Source organism: Gekko japonicus, unplaced genomic scaffold, assembly GCF_001447785.1.
Source record: "Gekko japonicus isolate JY-2015 unplaced genomic scaffold, Gekko_japonicus_V1.1 scaffold496, whole genome shotgun sequence".
In the NCBI taxonomy this organism is placed as follows: domain Eukaryota; kingdom Metazoa; phylum Chordata; class Lepidosauria; order Squamata; family Gekkonidae; genus Gekko; species Gekko japonicus.
In genome coordinates, this window is record NW_015167547.1 from 700721 (window position 1) to 707162 (window position 6442).

The following is a 6442-nucleotide window of genomic DNA, read 5'->3' on the forward strand; positions in this document are numbered from 1 at the left end:
CCTGTGGGAAACGATGCCGTGGGAAACTAAAGCTCAGTATACGTGACAGCCCTACCAGTTTATCTGGGGCTATCATGTGTACTGGGCATCAGCATTCCCTGATCAGGAGGAGTGCTTAGAATGGTGGACTAGGCTCTGGGACATCCAAGTTCAGATCCCTGCTCTTCCATTAAAGCTTGCTGGGTGTCCTTGGTCCAGTCAGACTCTCCATCTAACCTCCCTCATTAAATTGTTATGATGATGAAATGGAGGAGAGGAGAATGCTATAAGCTACTTTCTGTACTCATTGGGGACAAAGTGGGGTTTAAATTAAGTTAGTAAATAAGTAAGTAAATCTTGAGTAATAATCTTATCCCCTTACCATTCAAACTGCTTTGGATAAGTTGTAGACAGGTCCCCTTTTGGGGAGAAACCTGAGGCAAAATAGGAGTTGAGCAGTTCCCCTTCCATTTGTCACCAATATCTTAGACCTGGGCAAGAGTGCATCCATAATTGAATATTGTTATTTGCCTCAGGATCTGGTAAACTTGAATCCTATATCTTAATCAGCATAGAAATGCTTAACATGGCTGGTTTATGCAAAATCAGAGATGTAATTACAGTACAAATGAAAAATTAATGACTTTACAAGTTCATTAGAGTGACAGATGAATGCATTAACATTTATGAGTAATTAATAACCATAAGTAAACTTACGGGTAGATGGGTTAGATGACAGAATTCTGAAATCTAACAATCTGTTTTCCAAGCCATAAAGTTGTCAATATGTCTTCAGACGTAGCAGACCTTGAACCACCAACTCTAGCCTACAGAAGACCTAAATTTCTCGAGGCCAGAATCTCTGAAGACCACTTCCTCCAGTAGTGTCCAGCCTCCAGCTAAGAATTTCGGCCAAGCCTTCCTTTCTGTATCCTGGCCTACCGAGATTAGGTCCATGATAATAAGAAACATGGCTTTTTCATTGGTGGCACCTCACCTTTGGAACAATCTCCTCCTTGAAGCTCACCTGGTTCTTACATTGTTTAGGTGCCAGACCAAAGCACTTCCTTCCTTCCTTCCTTCCTTCCTTCCTTCCTTCCTTCCTTCCTCCACTTTTAAGCTTTTTATAGTCTGATTCTAGCCCAATAACTGTTTTATGAATATTATTTGAATTTTGTTTTGTGTTTTCTTTGTATCCTGAGTGTATTTTTTTATAACTCAGTACTGAAAATGCATACATATTTTATGATTTTTTTAACTTTGTGAGTCATTTCAAGAAGGTCTCTGAAAAGGCAGCATATATATTATAAAATTATTATATGCCACCAGTTACCCATCTGAAATTATTATCAGAATCTTCTGTTTTGCTAAGAGGATAAAAATCTTGTGGGTGCATTCAAGACCCATCAGAGCCCCTCCTGAAAATAGATTCTGTCCTCTATTATCCTTCTCTGTCTGCAACTCTGTAAAACTCTGGAGGGGGGGGCAGGGAGGAAACTTGTTCATTCTTGCTTTGTTTTTCAGCAACCCAGAGGCACAAATCTTACATATGTGAAAGCTGTTCTACTATTAAGATCCCTAGAGAAGACAATGAAGAATCAGAAGAGAATGGGGAAAGGCTGCTTTATTTTAATATGAAATTTCATAATTAATATATGCATCCTTACTCCAGATTATTACAAATATTGAATGTAGAAGATAGGGTAGAATAAAGGAGGCTTAAAGGGTGCTTTATTTTGGTATGCTAATCAGGTCAAAACAGAGCAAAACTCTGGCTGCAGCATGGATGGTTGGTTTCTAAATGTCGGTTCCACTGCATATTATTATAACTCTTCCTTTGGGGCATCTGAGGAGAAGAAAACATGCTGATTGTAATAAACATGTATGAAATCATTAGGTTCTTAATTATAGCATAGTATAAAATAGTGACAGGCAAATAGCAGTAATGTAGACTCAAACAATGTATTAGTTTTATTTATTTATTTATGCAAATTACATCCAACACTATTAGGATTCATAATAGAACAGAATATTTAAATGCATCCTTTTAAGAACACATGATCCCAATTGTTTTTTAATCATTTTAATAACTAAAATAACTAATGTTCGTTAGTTAGAAAAGTCACTTCAGTGAAATTTTAATGCCTTTCAGTTCCTAAGGGCCAGCAAACCCTAGCATAGTAACCATCAGAGTGTGCATTTTAGAGGTTGGCTGGTGCAAAGAGATTACCTACTTCTCTGCATAGCAAAACAAATAAAAATAATACATGTCTTTTCACTGTGCTTGGATAAAATGTGTTGTGTGTTAATACATAAATAAAAATAACTTACAATACACACTTACTGTTACTTCTCAATGCTTGTGTTGTCTTGCTTCAATTCTACTAATAGAGTTAGCAGAAATAGACATAAAATTATTATTTTTAAACCGAGTTTTTTAAAAAATAAGTATATGGCATTATACACATACACACACATGCTTACATGTATTACAAAGAAAACATATCCATAGAATATTTAGTAAATCCAAACAATACAAGTATCAACAGCTGTTTGAAATTGCAGGAGTTAATCTATAATATATAAAAGCCAAGCCATGATGGTGAAAATTCACCTACTCTCCCATTGGCCACTGGGGAAGCTGCCTTGGTGTCCTATTGGCCCGTCCCACTGGCTCCTCCATTCTTACATCCCCACTTTTGACACTTTGCACTTTGGGAGTTGTAGTTCTCAGCCGACCTTACTGCAACCATAGCAAAGGGAAATAGAAGTACAGCTTCCAAGCTGGGAGTTCCAAGAGATTATGGGACATTAGCAAGGAGTCAGCTGAAGTGTTAATTGCCTGAGAGGAACCCCGGTTCATGCCCATCTGGAGGCCGCTCTGCCCTTCTTTGAGCTTGTCCTCCGAGAAGGCACGGTGGTTCTCTTGAGACTTCTTTGGAAACCAGTTGGGGTCTACAGCAAAGAACCCATCTTTTTTCACAACTGCCAAGCCTCCCAGGTTCATCAGGGTCCTCTGCACGCAGACCATGTTTTTACCTTCCCAGAGGTCCACCGTTTGGAATATGTCCATGGCAAGGATGCCGTAACATTCGGCCACCTGCAGGAACTGCGAGATCCGCTCCATCTGTTTGAGGGCCATGGTGGAAGACTGGATCTTGGTCACAGGGCCTTGGCGTACAGGCTGTTGATCAACTTGCACAGCACTGTGCCATCTTTCAGCCACTTCTGGAACTCATCCTTGCCAGGCTGTGGCTGCCCGACCTTTGGGTCGCACTGCGCCACAATCCAGTGGATCAGGATCTGCTCCAGTTCAGGGTCATACTGTTTGTCATCTTCTTCTGAACCTCTTGTCTGAGTCCATAGGCTGGCCCTCTGTTTGCCATGGTGTGTGTAGACGTCTTTAGAAGTAACACTTTGCTGGGATGATGCCGGAGCTTCCACTAGCAACGCTGGAGCACTCAGGCTGCGTCCAAGTGTTAATCAGTTAAACTGTTAAACAGGGGTTGAGGGGAAAGGGAAGGCTAGGACATCTTCCTCAATTACAATTGATCTCCAGACTACAGAGATCAGTCACCATGGAGAAAATGGTTGCTTTGGAGGGTGAGTTCTATGACAGTATACCTCACTGAAGTCCTTCAACAAATCTGGCCCTCCCCTAAGTATTGCCAAACTCCAGGTGACACATGGAGATCTCCAGCTATTACAACTGATCTCCAGATGACCAAGATCAGTTCTCCTGGATAAAATGGCTACTTTGGGCAGTGGACTGTATGACATTATACCCTACTGAGGTCCCTTCCAATCCCAAACCCTGCCCTCCCCAGGATCTTCCCCTCAAATTTACAGGTATTTCCCAACCCAGAGTAGGCAACCCTGTAGCTCACCAAAGAGCCACTATCCAGACTCTTGGAACCCAGAAAACATGGCATAGGAGGAGGTGCTTTTCTACCTTAGCTGCCACTGCATAGCCCCAAATCAACAGAAGTCAGGGGTGGAGAGAAGCATACCTGTTGCCATACAGCTTTCCTCCCATATGACCCATTTGGGCCAGCAAAATGAGACAGCCCCACCTTATAGCTAAGTAGAAGGAAATGAAGCATTTTGAATGTGATCCTGGATTTGCAAGGTTTTCTAACATTTTGTGAGGCAACAGGGCCCAGCGTTTCCATGTGGGAATGAATACCAGCTACCCCGAACAGTTAAAAAAAAGTCAATCCTGAATGAAAATATAAAGTAAAATCAATTGGCATGGCCAAAGTGTCTGTCCAGACAGTCAGAGATTTCAAACTACAGCTGGGACACTCACCTGGAGCCTCTTTCTAGAACTCGTTGTATTTCTTCCCACAATAGGCCTTACTCCTAGTTAGTATTAAAATCTCAGGAGAAAAGGATACCACCTGAATAATAATAATTATGATGACATATGATGATCTCCAGGAGAGAGAAAAGTCCAAAGCTGGGATGCCACCACAGGAAATGTCATATTTCCAGGAGGCACCTTCCAAACTTTGAAAGGTGGGATGACCAGGAGAAGGATTTCAGAAGACTATCTTAATCCTGAGCAGCTTCATGAGACAAAAGACAATCCATTGGGGACCCTATTTCAAAGGTATATAGACTGTATAGGTTAAAAGTAGTACCTGGGAATATAACTGAAACTAAAGCTTCTAAGCATCTAACAGCAAAAATTGTGCAGCATTATAAGGCCATTAATAAATGCATGCAAAACACACTTGCTTTTGCAAATAGGAAAAACAAGATAAAGAAATAGATGCTTGCAAACAGCCCGTTACTAAGGAAGAGGTTAACCTTTGCTTTATTTCTGTAATCAGACATAACACCTGCTGAAAACAAGAAACTATCGGCCTTCCCACAAGGGACATGTGATCAGCTAAGGATGTTGTGGTTTTGAAAAAGTACAGAATGCTGTTTTCTGATAATTTCTGATAATCTTCTCTTCTAAATGATTTTTTTCCTCTGAACTCTCTATCTATATAAGCCTAACTCCACCTTCATTCGGGGTACAAGCCCTGTCCAAAAGTGCCCCTAGGTACTTTGGCTGTATCTGCGCGTCAATAAAATAGTTGTTGACTCTCCTTCCTGAATCTCTGGTGGTCTGTCTCAGAATTCCGCTACAAAACAAATTAAATTATTTCAATACTGGATCATCAATTTGGTGTGCCCTAGTCAACAAAAATCTGTAATCTGTCTATCTCCCTAACACCACCACTTCTTTATTTTGTGGCTCACATTATCTTTATTTTAATTTGTTATGATCCTAGATGAGGCAAGACTTACACACAACAGAATTATTAATACATCTACACACAATAACGTTTCAAGTCACATAACAGGCTGATTTCAATAGTACAGACATCTCTCTATGTAATAATTCTGTTTTGGTCAAGTAACCCCCCTAACATTCCACAAGCTCCCAAATCAGTTGGATCCCTGATCTGTCACTCAGAAGCTGTCCCTATCCACTGGCTGTGTTGCCTGAGTCTCACCTCCAATATTTTAAACAGTTTGCTGTTCCTCTCCCCCCAATAGCCAGTCGGAACACAGAGATCATTTGCATATGCGGCCTGATTGGGCTTTGCCTCTAACATTCTAAACAGTTTGCTGTTGTGAATCACTGAATGTGTAAAATACGTATCCCAATATTCCCTTAAATGGTCAGTGGAGTTTCCAATCTCCCTGTGGGGCCTGGAGATCTCCAAGAAATCACCGGGTTCCCTAACCACAGCACATCATTTTCCTCCAAGGTCAGTTCTCCTGGAGAAAATGGCTGCTTTGGGCAATGGACTCTATGGCATTATACCCTGCTGAGGTCCCTCTGCACCCCAAACCCTGCCCTCCCCAGGCTCTACCCCTCAAATCTCCAGGCATTTTCCAACCCAGAGTTGGTAACCCTGTAACTGGCTATGGAACCACATTCCAGACCCCAGGATCTTCCCCTCAAATTTACAGGTATTTCCCAACCCAGAGTAGGCAACCCTGTAGCTCACCAAAGAGCCACCATCCAGACCCTTGGAACCCAGAAGATATGGCATAGGAGGAGGTGCTTTCCTATTTTTGCTGCCACTGCATAACCCCAATCAACGTATGTCAGGGGTGGAGGGAACCATACCTGTTACCATGAGGCTGTCCTCCCATACTACCCACTAGGGGCAGCAAAAAGACTTATAGCTAAGCAGAAGGAAATAAACATGGCTTGCCTCCCTCTATTTTCCCCTTCCCTCTGCCACCCCACCAGCCACAGTCAGGACACTCACCTGGAACTTCCTTCTAGAGCTGGTTGTATTTCTTTCCACAATGGGCCTCCTAGTAATTAATAAAAGAATTTAAGTATTCACTTTGTTATTAAAAAACCCAAGATACAAAATTTGTCCACCTTAATGGTGGTATCATTAGAATAATCTGAAAAGAGGAAATAAATTTGTCAGGTCTGCTTTAAAAA

General features: G+C 41.5%; 1 pseudogene; it reads right to left on the reverse strand.

Moving 5' to 3' along the window:
* Positions 1-2719: 2719 nt before the first annotated feature.
* Positions 2720-3365, reverse strand: LOC107112509 (annotated as a pseudogene).
* Between the last annotated feature and the right edge of the window lie 3077 nt (positions 3366-6442).